Below are 13,911 nucleotides of genomic sequence, written 5' to 3'. Positions count from 1 at the left end.
ATCGGCGCCGTAAAGATCAACCGTCCGTTGCCGCGAATCAAGATACAGCAGCGGAGAGAAATACTGCTAAGATATTAAAATTCCAATTTTTTTTAATACGTGTATCGCTGCAATATGATACTTTGCTGAGAAATTTTCTCTAGTCTCTTAAAATTTTCATAGTGAGGGAATATATAGTTAATCGCATTACATCAAAACTTTTAACTTGATAGTTGCCATTATTCGCCACCGCGTTTGAATTAAAGTTTTGATCAAGACAATTAGAATTCTGATTTACTTATTTTAATTGTAAATCTACATTTATTTATGTCACAATCTGAATTGCGTAGCTATTATCTTCGCGTTCGTGAATGCGAATGCGAAAAACTCACTGTCATCGCGCGCGTGAATGAAGTGCGGATTCGCGTATCTTAATGTTTTAACTGCGTGAATACTTGTTTTCCTCGTGTGTATTGTATCGGAATTCCTGCAGTGGTTTATTTGGAATTTCGTTAACTAGACGTGCATGTGGTCACACGTACGGCTGCCGGTTTTTACGCTTCAATACAGTGAAATCGCGAGAGACCGCGTGCACGCGCTATTCGCGTTATTCGCGAGCGCGGCGAAAAAACGGATGGAAGAAACGCATGATTCGCGATGTGCAGCCAACGAAAATGTAAATTCAACCGTAGCCGGTGGCACGCATCCGGCCGGAAGTAAAAATTCTCCATGGCATTATTGTTCTTTGGTCGCTTGCCCGATGTACGTCGGCTCGTATCTTAAACGGAGAATTTCTCGATTTATCGATACTATTCTGCGATGCAGGTCGCGGTTTCTGAATCCCGGTAAAACGTAAGGATATTGGCTTTGGCGATCGGTACTTGGGCGGAAATCGGACGAGGAAGAGATGTCTGATAAGAAAATGCATTTCGATTCCTAGCCGGGATGTGGGTAATTTTTTTCGTCTCTTGCATCGTCGGAAATTCGCTATATACGAATATTGCGCATACGGACGCGCGTACACACACACACATATATTGTAATATATTTTAATATTAGCAGAAATCCGCGTGTTTCACGACGATCAAATATCGCGCGAATATGATTTTATAAAAATCTGGAGTATAAAGTAAATAAAGCCTTTGATTGGTTTTTATTCTCCCAAATATTTCACGGCGAAGACTCTAACACGTATTGTTTGTGAACGAGGCTTGAATCGGGACGAACGAGTTTTTTATTCCATCGCTATATACACTCTTAATATTGTTGATTTGTCTGCACTTTATACCGTATTCGTGTGACGAGGATTTTCTCCCTCGCATCTCTCCCGCTCGACTTCGGATCTCTTTCCTCTTCGACAAGAGTCATCGTCATACTACAGACGGGTATGTCTGTATTAAGCTCTCCTCAGATTATTCTCCAATTAATTAGCCCGAACGATTCTTCAATTGATCCTCGGTGTGCAGGCCGCCACCATCGACGAGCTCCGAGAGGTTCGTTATCCTCGATTCGCTCTCACCCTTAGACAGGAATGGGTAATGAACTGGAAGGCGGTTCGTACCGAGTTGTGTTATTAAGATGTTAGATTGTGTTATGCTTGATCGCGCTTTTGGGGATAACGAGGATAATGGAATAGAGCGTGTCGGAAATATCGATATATCGTCCACCTACGGTCTTCTACGGGTTTATTTTCAACACCAAGTCCTTTGTTTTTCTTTCTAGATTCATTAGTCACTTCTAATTATTACCTCCCGAATAAACATCACAAGTCATGAATTATCTCGATTATTATTTATCGTCGTATTTTATGTTGATTTATTTTTGTACTAGTTTACGGTCACTACACTTTTTTTTTAAGTTTGTATTTCCATTTCTTTGTTTATTGTTTTTCGTTCAAATAGGAATAGTTGGGAGAGTTGTGTCGAAACGCGAGCTTTCGCTACCTTTAAAAACCCGGTGTCCCATACGGGAAGACTTTTTTTCCTTTTTCTGCAAAATAATCATCGATTTTTCCTCGCTTAGCTATCAGCTCCACCGACCCCGCTTGGTGTGGGCTTTTTTCTCATCGTTGAAAAATCTGACACCGACCGATCCCGCGCGTTTTTATCCCCACAAATCACACGGGAGCGGTGCGGCACGCGATTCGTCGATAAGCTCGAGCTGTCTGCTCGCAGAACATCTATCGTTATATCGATCGCGTCCCGTTCACTCTCTTGCACAGTACTCGAGTGCTGTCGTCAGGACACACAGTCAGACAGAGTCTGTGGATATATGTGGATATACAGTGTGCGCAGAGTCTACTTCGGAGCGCCGACAGCAAAACCACAAACACGCGGCTTGGCGCGACCAAACCTCAAACCAAAGCCAACACTATTGCCGCGGGGGTAAGTAGAGCTTATGTAGTTTCGATGAGCGGCCACGCGAAGGGAACTTGGCAAAAAAGGATCGCTCGTGCCTTCATTCATCACCCGCAAAATCGCCCGGACCGCAAATAGCGAAAGAATTAATGCTTTTCACTCGCTTCAATTATTCCGTTTATTTTATGAATAAAGATGTTCCTTTTTTTCGGTCGACAAAAATAAATTTGTGCAAGAAGGACCCGAGTGGATTATTCGTTGATAGTTCGTAAAATCGAATTTATAATAAAATTTTATTTCGCGTGATGTCAGTCTTTTTCTGTATATAAAAATTCATAAAATTCAAATATCCTGACTGACATATTCTAAACTAGGACAGTCAGTAGTCTCAGATTAAAATTATTGATGAAATATTGAAATATTGACAACTTACTTTTATAATTCAAGTGTACTACGAAGCTATATCGATAACGAAAGAAAATGAAAAATTAGAACTGTATAAAGAAGACAAAAGATACGGCAAATAAAGAACTTAAAGAAAATAACTTAAAGAATAATCGTCGACAGATTTTGCTTTTGCTTCTTTATATCTTTGCGTTGATCAAACTTTATTCTTCATAAATGAAATTTTTATCTCGAAAAGTAAAGCGCAAATTCTTTATAATTAGAAAACGCTTTTATTATTTGAATTCATGAAGCAACACAATGATTCGTGCTCAGGTATATACGCGAGTTTCCAGTTTAAAATATTTCCGGTTTAGTATTTACATTAAGAGGAACGAAATGTTTAAATGATGGATAAAAAGTCAGTATTACTGCGGAAACGGTAAATGCAATTCAGCGAGGATCAAAAACGCGCAAAGAAAATGTAGTCGTAGTTGGCGTAAAGAGAAAAATTAAGTATTTGCATCTGCGAGACGAAACCTCCGCTTCTGTAGCGGCTCTTCTTTCCTATTTTCGCTTTAACACGTAAATTGCTGCCTCCAACATAGCTTATGTATTCGTTCTGTTTGTGTTTTTTGTTTTGCTCATGTAATGCTATCTATTATGTTTGATCGTTATTTAAAATGCGCATTTATATTTTTGCAAAACATTCTATAGTGACGATTTTGTTTTTTATTTCCGAATTGAATATCTACTTTTAAATTATAATGATTCTATGTAGGTCAGAGAACATAATAGAAAAATATAAAGAGATAAATCTCATTTATTCAACATAAGTAGTCACAATTGGTATAACTGGAGGACAATTGAATTTATAAAGAACTTAATTTGATGATTGTTGAAGACACGATTGTCTGATAGTGCGTAGATAAGATCTAATGATAGTTTAGTTATCGTTCTCATTATAGGGCTTCCTTATCAGTAATTTCTCCATTATACATGATTATTATTTAATAGGATAGAATGATCTAAAACAAATTAACCATAGAATAGATTTTCACGCTGTGTCAAAACATTATGAATTTTTTTGACATTTGATCGTAACAATATTAAACTATATTTATTTGTGAATATAAATCACGCGATATAAATCACGTGAAAAGTTATTTTCACTAAATCCCGTAAAATATACAACACTCATTCGTCGGGGAAAGCAAACTATAACTAAAAAGACAAATATAACATTAAACATTTATCAAATTACCGTGCGGTTTCATAAAATATTTGTAAGATATCTATTTTATGATAGCGGATGTCATAGGAAATTCGATGAACATCTATTGCTTCTATAAGTATCCATCTGAAATCTATCGCCGTCTATTAAACGATTTTTCTTGTGAATGTATAATATCATTTCACATTTAAGTACCTACATCCGCTGTGAGCGCTGTATAATTTTCGTTGTTATGGGATTTTAAACGAAAAACATCGAGCAACCTTTACACGTGGAAAACAAACTTACTTCTTTACATTTTTATCCTTATAGCTTATTCTCCAACATGCAGTTGGTTCCTCTTCGATGGCATAAATCTTCCACACTAGCCGTCTCGTTTTTTTTTAATTAATCCTTCCGTTCATGTAAAAGCGGAAACTAATGAGATATTTATGGCACCAGAGTGCTGCTTTCTAATTCATCTACCGCGCGCGGCCGTTAATATTGCGAAATCGACACGCGCCGAAGATGGGAAATTGGCATTATCTCTCTGAAAAAAATTGCTCGTAGGATTTTTGTGTTAGGACAGCGTGTTATATCAGTCCGATGCAACGAGGCCTTATCCGGGTTCTCTTTTGGGGGGCAACTGAGCATAATAAAAAGAACGTACGGACCAACGGATAGTGACGGTAGAGCACACACGCGGTGCCAAAGTGCCGAAGAGTGTTTCGCCATGCTCGAACTAATCGATGCGTTAATCTCCTGACCTTTTATCCCCACGTTTCGACTCTCTCGCCACCGTTCCGGCCCACCCTGATCATCCAACGCCCCGTCGTACTATCCTTTCCCGGACCGCCCCGGCCATTCCGCCTGTTCGATAGAATATTTTCTATCCGCTGAGAATCGAAAAAATGACGTTGAGATATTTCGAAAAATTCTTCAATCTAACGCCACGCCTCTTTCATCGGCGGCGATATCTTTCCATAATTTTGTCCCGAGGTATTCTGTAGTTCACATTAAAGAATTCTTCTATTAAAATATTCATATATAGAGAAATAATAATCATTGCTATACAAAGTAGGAAAAATTTAATAATAGAGTGTAAATTTAATGAAAAATAAATTGTATAATATTTTTATTTGCAATTTAAAACAATTATTCTTGATTAATTGGTTGAATAATTGGATAAATTTTCGTTAGTAATCGAGTTATGATTCAATTTCGTAATTTTGTTTTATTTATTATGATACAAGCTTGTGTTAACGTGATAAAAAAATATGCTGTGAAAAGAGAGATTTTTACGAGGAACGATAGTTTTAATTCTGTGCAATAAAGTAATGAAACGCCGACGATGATGCTGTATTCCAAGTATCTCTTTCTCCATGTCGGCTAGCAATTTCGAAACGCCGATGTACACCGTTTTTACGGCGCTTTTATTTCGTGCTTAGGAAAACGCTGCTGTCAAAATTGCGCGCACGCAGCTGTAAAAGCGTCGACGTAATCGTTGTCGTCGTAACAATAACAGTCATTGCCGAATCGACGATAAGCTTACATGGTGGACAGTATAAAATTTACACCCACATAGTGATTTAAATGCCGTCCAGCGGCGAATATATCACGACGAATTTCGCGCCAGATGCGCTACGAATTTTATGAGGTTCGACGTTCCCGTGAAATGCTACGGAGCTTATGCCCTTCCCGAAAATAATGGCGGTAGATGGGAGAGAGTAATGACACAGTCGACAATAAAGCCGCCGGGAAATAATTGAGAAATGATAGTTGCAGATTTAATTGAATTTTGCACATTGAAACGTGCACGCGCTGCATTATCATCTCATTGCTCATCGAAGATTTACAGCAGCGCAGATGACGCTGTCGGTTGTTAACACGCTGAGCGTAAATATTCGTGCAAGTTGGGCAACTTTCAACTTATATGAATAAGAAATAAGAGGGGGAAGACGTCTGGGAAGGATAAGATAATGCATACCGCAATAATGATTTAACGGCGCCCTCATTTGCGCTAAAAAATTGGTGTCGCTTCAGCGAAAAATCTTCACTCCGCCATCAGTCATGGAATTTCGTCACCCTTCTCCGTGGCCTTTTCCGTGAATTTCTCACCGGCACCGTGATTCTCCGGGTGCGTGTTCCGGAAGAGATGGCACTCATTTTCCCGACCGTTGATTCCGGATGGTCTCACGAAACCTCCTTTCCTGCTCCCGCCGCTATACGCGACATCCTCCGTCGCCACTCTCGGTCGCTCTAAGGACACAAATAGACAAGGACACGGCGCGGCTGCATCACCCCCTCGATCAGCCGAAATTGCTACCGACGTAGTCGTGAAATTTTAGTGCCGCGAATCTCCGAATTGTTCTCCGTTCTCCCGCCACCCCTCTCGCTCACCTCCGCCCATGTCCCCGACGTCTTTATGTCGTCGGCATCCTGCCCGAAAAATATCTCTGTAACATTGCGTGCAATCTGGCGGCCGATTCGTTCTTCGTTGATCCTTTGCCTGTATGCAAATCCTTGTTTGCATGCATTCGATTGCATTGTAACTGTAAGGAAAGAGAAAGAGAGAGAGAGAGAGAGAGAGAGAGAGAGAGAGAGAGAGAGAGAGAGAGAAAGAGAAACAATAGAATATATGTAGAAATATTCATTTTTAGAAATCAATGAAAAAGTTAAAAAATGCATTTGTTAGGTATTTTGGTACATCTCAAATTCACGGTATAATATTATATATTTAAAGGTGGGATTGAAACTTTTTTTTACACCTGCATTAATTTTAGTTTAATATTTGAGATTGTAAAATTTTAAATTAGTGATTTAAAGTGTTCATTAGAGAATATTAAGTCCTTCCTGTAGCAGTCAAAAACTGTGAAAAAAAAATTTAGCGTTATAATTTGTCGATATGCGTATAAAGACATTATATAATTTGAATTTCAAATCGTGTATAATTTTCGATATCGAGATTGTTTTAAATATTGCAAAAAATAAAATTATCCGAATCGAAATCAGATGATAAGTGACGGAATAAAATTTCAATGTTAATTATTCACTTTTTCCACTCAATTCTTAATTATATTTTCTTCGCAATTTTGATATACTAACTGAACATACAATTTTGATATGCTTTCTGAATTTCTATACTTTTTCCGAAGTATTAGTAAATAGATTTTCATTTCGCCGTTTATATTAAAAAGTGTCTGTAATACAGTTGCGATTTACAATGTTTTTGCGATAGCTTGCAGTAAAATTATCGGAAATTATTGCAGAAGAGAGTTGCGTTTTTTTTTTTTTTTTTTCTTAGGACGAAATAATTTCGCCAAAGCTTCTTTCGAGTCTGTTTGTATTCATCTGCACCGGAGGGAGAGAGAGAGACTCTCTCTTTCAACGATACAGTAGTACCTACCTATTTGTTTTGTGCAAAAGCAATAGGGTTTGCATGGCACTATCGATCCCCGCTCGTGAGGACTTGTGATAATTGAATTGTGAATCCAATCAAGCAGTCGAGATTACGAAAGAGATCGCGATACGGATTGTAGTCATATATATATACGCGAAGAAAATTACACTTACTCCAACTCGGCATGCAATAACGACGTATTATCTATTTTTCCGCGATAATATTTATTCGCGGACTCGTTTCATCTTTTAAATCTCGAGCTTAAATAAAAAAATGGATATACATGTTTATTATATCTCTTGTCTTAAGCATATTTCAAAAGTTAATTAATTTCTCGGCCACTCGAATCGCGCCGGTCGCAAGTTGTAACATTATTTGACAATGGGGCCGACGACACGTTTTACGACTTGAATACCGGCCACAATGGTCCCGTTGTGGAATCGATCGCGCCTCGTTGTTCGTACGGGCGAGGGAGAGGAGGGTGAGGCGAGCCGGAGCGTTGAAGGCAAATCAGGGGCTTCGTAGATGATCACTATAGATGGGATGAAATATTAAGCACAGCATGGGAGGTACAGCGTCGAGGAGAGCAACGGCTGCGTGGCCGAGGCTGTAGAAGTTTTATTAAAAATCTGCGTTGAAGGATGATGGATATCTTCGAAGGAGTGGTGAGAGAGGCCTCGGCCTTATGTTCGGACGGCCGGTAAGAAGTCGGAAGAAAAAGCAGATGAAGAGTAGACGAAGAAAGCTGTTAAGGACAGAAACAGATGAAACTGCACGGATCGCACGGTTGATGAAGCAGAAGATAAGGAGAGATGAAGGAGCGAAAATAAGAGGGACGAGCGCGAGTTCTTTCAAGGCGATGAAAAGGGTAATCGATTTTTATCCGGATCGAAAAATTGTAAGAACGGCAACGAGGAGCGAACTCTCTGATTTCCTAAGCTCGGCATATCGTCTTTATATCAAACACGATGCACACAGTTTGCTGAGTTTGTTTATACGCTATTACTACAAGAGTTGTAAGAGAATGGAAGAGAATGATAGAGCAGCGAATACATTGAGATTACGATTGAAAAAGTTGAGTTACAAAAAGGGATGCTGCTAGAATTTACATGGTAAAAGAAGGAGTTTAACAGCTAAATATGCAACAGTAAAATAAAATAGAGTAAAACGGATTCAATGTAACACGGATGGCGCAGAAATAAACAGTTTGTTGAGCTAGAGCGAAGATGTGCAAGGAAAGAAACATGCATAACATTTGACAAAGGATGGAAATTTTTCATTCGACTGCTTCAAATTTATATGTTAAAGTTGCACATACTGAATAAGACACGACGGAAGCAGGAAATGGCGCGATCAACATATCAGCTGATACACAGCTGGTGCACAGTGAATATACATTGAAATCTATTTCGTACAACAAGGATTATTAATAATTTCAAAGAAGGCATAAGATGGCTTATGCGTTCGATAATAAACACGTTTTGAAAGGAAACACAGTCGAGGGAGGTGAAAGAAGAAAGTGAAAAAGAAAAGAAAGAAGAAGGCGAGCCATTTGAGACGAAATCGGCGTGGCCAAAACTACAGCGATGTGAAAGAAGACCGGAAAAAGAAGTTCCCTCGATATGATAAAAGAGACATTACTGAATTGTAGCTTATTCGGTATAGAAAATTCAAGAGACTGAAAGCATTTTAAGATTGGATGAAAGACAAGTATCCTGGCTGCCGTAGATAGTGTCACGTCGAAAGATGGAAGAAACGATAACAACAAAGCTGCGTGGATTTCTGATAAACGAGATTTAACGTAAAGTATGATACCCATTGGGATAGCCAGAAGAATATTCTAAAATTAACTTTGTTACGAAGAATATATATTTCTTAAACGTACACATATGTGCTCCGGAAATCCCCAGAAGAGAAGAGGTTAAAGATTTGAATACTTTACAAGCAGCAGTTTGTATTTTTTAAGTATGTATATGCAGCAAGTTTGCGCAAATATTTGGCAAATATAAAAATAACATTTTTATTTTGCACATATTAGATCTAACATTATGAATTTCAAATGACGATTTTAAACTGGATAGCAGGATGTCATGCATTAAGCATCGTGCGTTAGAAGAATATATTTGTTACTGCATCAAATTTTTATCGCGTACGATATGGTCGCAAAAAATGTTTCAGGTATATAAAACATACGGGAGAAAAAAGGTGATGTATGACTTAACTGGAAAACTATCAGCGACGGAAGTTCGCAAGATGTCAGATTAAAGTGCGAAGAACCGCATGATAACGGCAGCCGTCGAAGAAAGCGGCACAAAAAATTGCTGGATGCAAAGAAAAACGTGGAAGAACGAGAAATAGAGCGAGTTGGGAATAGAGAGAGAGTGGGGGGAGAGAGAGAGAGAGAGAGAGAGAGAGAGAGAGAGAGAGAGAGAGAGAGAGAGAGAGAGAGAGAGAGAGAGAGAGAGAGAGAGAGAGAGAGAGAGAGAGAGAGAGAGAGAGAGAGAGAGAGAGAGAGAGAGAAAGAGGGAGAAGGCGAATCGGCAGTTGCGGAATCATCGGAGAGGGATAGCTCGTAGTACAGGCGGCTCGAGGGGCACAGCGAGAGGGTAGTGAATTAAAGCGGTTCGTCCTCCCTAACGAAGTCAACACGCCAAGCGAACGGATGAGGCCGCCTTGTCGAGCGGAGACTGTCGTAACAAGCGTAATCTTATATAAGACAGGAAGGGGCAGGAAGGAGACGCGAGGGTCAATTGTAGGAAGCGGGATGAGATCGAAAGTGGAGACGGAAAGGAAGAAGAAGAAGAAGAGGAGGAAGAAGGAGAGAGGGAAGGTATCGAGAGAGGGCGAAGCCGGTAAGAAACCTCAGACCACAAAGTCAAGTTATGCCTCTTTCTTGCTTCAGGATCGACCTTCCGCTTCTATCCACCTGCAGCTCCCCACCTCTCTCTCTTTATTTCATCTTTTCTCTCCCTCTCCCTTCTCCTTTCTCCCATAGCCTTCTCTCTCTCTTAGGTCGCCATTAAAATGATAAAATAATGTTTGCGATGGTAAGTGCCACTAAAGCTCGCCGCTTAACCACCCCCACCGGAGGCTGAACCCTCGTAAAGAAGGCGACCCTCGACTTTGTACCACCTTGTCGAACCACTTCGCTCACGCTCGTTCGCCTCGGTGCTAATTTACGAACGCCGTGCTCGACGCGGCGACGAGTAATCGATTTACGGGCCCCCGGAAGGAAAGTAGCAGGGTCATAAGGTGGATAGATCGAGGCGGGGGCCGGCAGCGGCGGCGGCGGCGGAGGCGGCAGTAGCGCCGGTATTCCCGATCGAAGAATTTTGCGGCGAGCAGTCGCCCGTGTTGCGCCAAAGTGGACGAAGTATTGACGCGCGGATAATATCGTAATTATTCGACCGTCCGCTCGCCGCATCCTTATGCCGGTGCCGGTATTGTTATATTAACAGTCACCGGCAATGGTGGCGAAACGCTCTCAGAAACGCGCTCGATGCCCCGATGTCGCACGAGAGAGAGTTAAATTACGGGGCGTTTACATTATTGGGGATTAAATGAGCCGTATAATTGTGTTGTTTACCTCAATATGTTACGGAGAGTTGCATGGAAATAACGCTCTGTCCGCGCAAAGCTTTGTTTTTCGACACAATTCTAAAATCCGAACGCTTTTATCTCTGACCCCGTTCTTATTCTTAAATCATTTGCGCATATTTATTGTGTTTTATTTTATTTTAGACTCCGGCAGTGCAAAGAACGTATATCAAACCGAATTATGGATTGTCACGTTGGCGTGATATCCATTCAATTCAATATCGCGTATTCTGAAACGTATCGAGAATATGCGCATATTTTCCTACACACTTGGACTTATTAATAAACATTACGCGAGAATCGATATATCGCGAGTAATACCATGCGCGGTTTTTATCGCTATACAAACAAAAGATGTAAACTCCAACAAATCCATACCATATAAAAATCGGATAATAACATGATGTTATCCGCGTTAAGTTCGCTTTAACAAATACAATAATAGTACGTGTAATTATTTTATCTGTTTACAGTTCGGTAATTTAACAAGATTGCAATTTTTATAAAAATACTAATATCGACCGTCTGGTCATTAAAACGCGATATTTAGAAGATTAATTTACATTTTCGCGATCGCGCGCACGCTGATTTACCAAAAATTTCTTGCGCCAATTCGCTTTCGCGATCAAGCCGTGCCGCTTGACAAGGCGACAGCGTTAAACGATTAAGCTCAGTGCGGAGTGGGCCAGATTCGACGAAAATCCTCGATATTCCAACCCTCCGTGCCAACCCGCGTGCTAAATCCCTTCATCCCCTTTCTCTCCGCCTTATACACTCGAAGACGGTTCCGTCTGGTAAGATAGAACGAAAAGGGGCTTTGACGCCCCGATTAGCGCGGACACATCGGAACACTTTTCAGCACTTTAGCGCGGCACGATGCGCGGATTTCATTCTGTCCGCCCTTTTCTCCTTACAGTTTTCCACATTCTCCGTCCTTGGCCCGATTTTCTTCGCTCTTCATGATTTTTTTCTCTTTCTTTCTTTTTTACGTTTGCTTAGATTTCTGTTCCACATTAATTTTCTTAATTGTTCTTTACAATCTTACTTTTATTTTACAGCTTTCGGCTTATTCTGTTTTTTTTTTTTTCACTTCCTTTTCTTTCTTTTCGTTTTCATCTTTACTTTTCGTTTCTTTTAATCTCTCTTGTATTTCCTTGTTTGTCTTTCCTCCACGACATTATTTTTCGTATAAATTCTTCCTGCGCATCTCTCCAGCTCAGGATCTGTTTCTCTCTGATTTTATTTTCCTTTCTTATTTTTATATTTCTGTGCAGCTTTAATTTATATTTTGTCCTTTCCTTTTCTTTGAAAATTATGTTTTAATATGTTTCATTGCTTTTATTCATTTCAATTTTTTACTTTTGCGTTGTATGTCTCTAGTTCATTTTTTTCTTCTTTTCGCTTCTGCTTCCTCTTACTCCAACTTTTCATTTCGTTCTGTTACGTTGGCTTCTTTCATCGCTCTGCTTTTCTTTTCTCACGGCATTCTTTACTTCGTCGTATTGATTCCGTAACCGCTATATCGCTAAACGCACCTCTCTCAACCGGTTTCTCGGCTCTGAGTGTCTATTTTGAAAGGGTAGTAATTACCCCGACCATGGCTGTGAGCCTCCACTGTCTCCGTGGAGCGCCGCGGTGCAAGTGTACAATCCCTAAGAGCGACGCAGAGGCATATCCAGCCGGTCGGTAGTGGAAACGCTGGCGCGTACCGAGGATAGAAAGTGATAAAGAGGGAGAGAGAGAGAGAGTGAGAGAGTGAGGGGGGGGGGGCGGCTGGATACGGGGCTCATTAAACTGGGAATGCTGATTGCGTTAGCCTTGGGCAAGTCATTTCATCCCCTTCGGTCGCTAACGACCGTGCATGCATTTCCGGCGGTCTCGCACGCCGCGCGCGGCAGCCCGTTCGCGTATGTGCTCGTGCGCTTGCTTGCGAGCAGCCAGGCGTTCGCGAAAAAACGGGGAGCGCGATTCCGTATACTCCGCTCTTAATTAAGGACGAAGTATTCAATTAAGAACTTTTCCCAGCGCGCCGTCGAATCTCGTTGCTGCATCCGCGATTGTAATTGCACGCGAGCTGCAAAGCCGATTATTTTGATTGTTATGTGTTTTCGTCAGCCATTAAACTTGCATCTTTTTAACGTTCTGAATCCTGATATAGATAGATAAAATACTATACGTTTTCCAAAAAGAGACACGATTTGCATAGTGTTAGTTAACTAGAAGTAAGCCAGTTTTCGAAAACAACTCAGGTAATTAATTTACATAAATGATGATCTCATGATAAATAGTTGATTTTTGCTATTTTTGCAACATGTTTTCTTAATTATTTCAATCAACTATTTTTCTGATTATGAATTCTGCATCATTTTAGTGCTAAAACAAAACTCAATTAACGATGAAATATTTTATATTATATTTTATGCAATATCTTTTCTTTTATTTACATCGAATCGAGCAACGATCTGTTCAGAGTTATTTTTGTTTAATGATCGAAGTTAATGTTTCACAAGTCGGCAATGGCACATATAGAGAGCTTTGTGAAAATTTAACTACATGTTATGAATAAACAGCTCAGCTGGTCATAAGCTGCTTGACCATTAGTGCGAAAAAGAACGAGATCCGAAATATACACAATCGAGCGTCCTTCTCCGCGGGCCGGCTCCAAGTGCGATCTGTCGTTTTGTCGGTCATTAAAAAGCTTTCAACCGACGAACTGTGCCTCATTCCACATGTCGGAGCGCACCCACGTCCATGGAAAAATGTTTCGCCGCCGACCGCGGGAGTTTCCGGTGCGGCACGGTGTGGTGGCGAAAAAAAAAAAAAAAAAAAAGACGAGAGGGTGAAAAGGACGCGAAGAATGGCGCTCGCTGCAGCGCCGCGCCGATCGAAAACCACGCGCGCTGCGTGGTGTGTTTTTTTTACATGTGATCGGCATTCGCGCGGCGCGCTCATTGTCGCTTCCTGCATTCCAAAGATTTCCT

The 13,911-nt window shown here is 40.5% G+C and overlaps 1 protein-coding gene across 2 annotated transcripts in view; it reads left to right on the top strand.

Annotated features, from left to right (window-relative positions):
- LOC105679095 (lachesin) overlaps positions 1-13,911 on the top strand; it is a 146,259-nt gene that overhangs the window by 47,094 nt on the left and 85,254 nt on the right. The window lies entirely within an intron of this gene.

The sequence above is a fragment of the Linepithema humile genome, chromosome 2, assembly GCF_040581485.1.
Source record: "Linepithema humile isolate Giens D197 chromosome 2, Lhum_UNIL_v1.0, whole genome shotgun sequence".
In the NCBI taxonomy this organism is placed as follows: Eukaryota; Metazoa; Arthropoda; class Insecta; order Hymenoptera; family Formicidae; genus Linepithema; species Linepithema humile.
The sequence above is the reverse complement of the archived record's forward strand: the minus strand, read 5'-3'. Positions and strand labels throughout refer to the sequence as shown.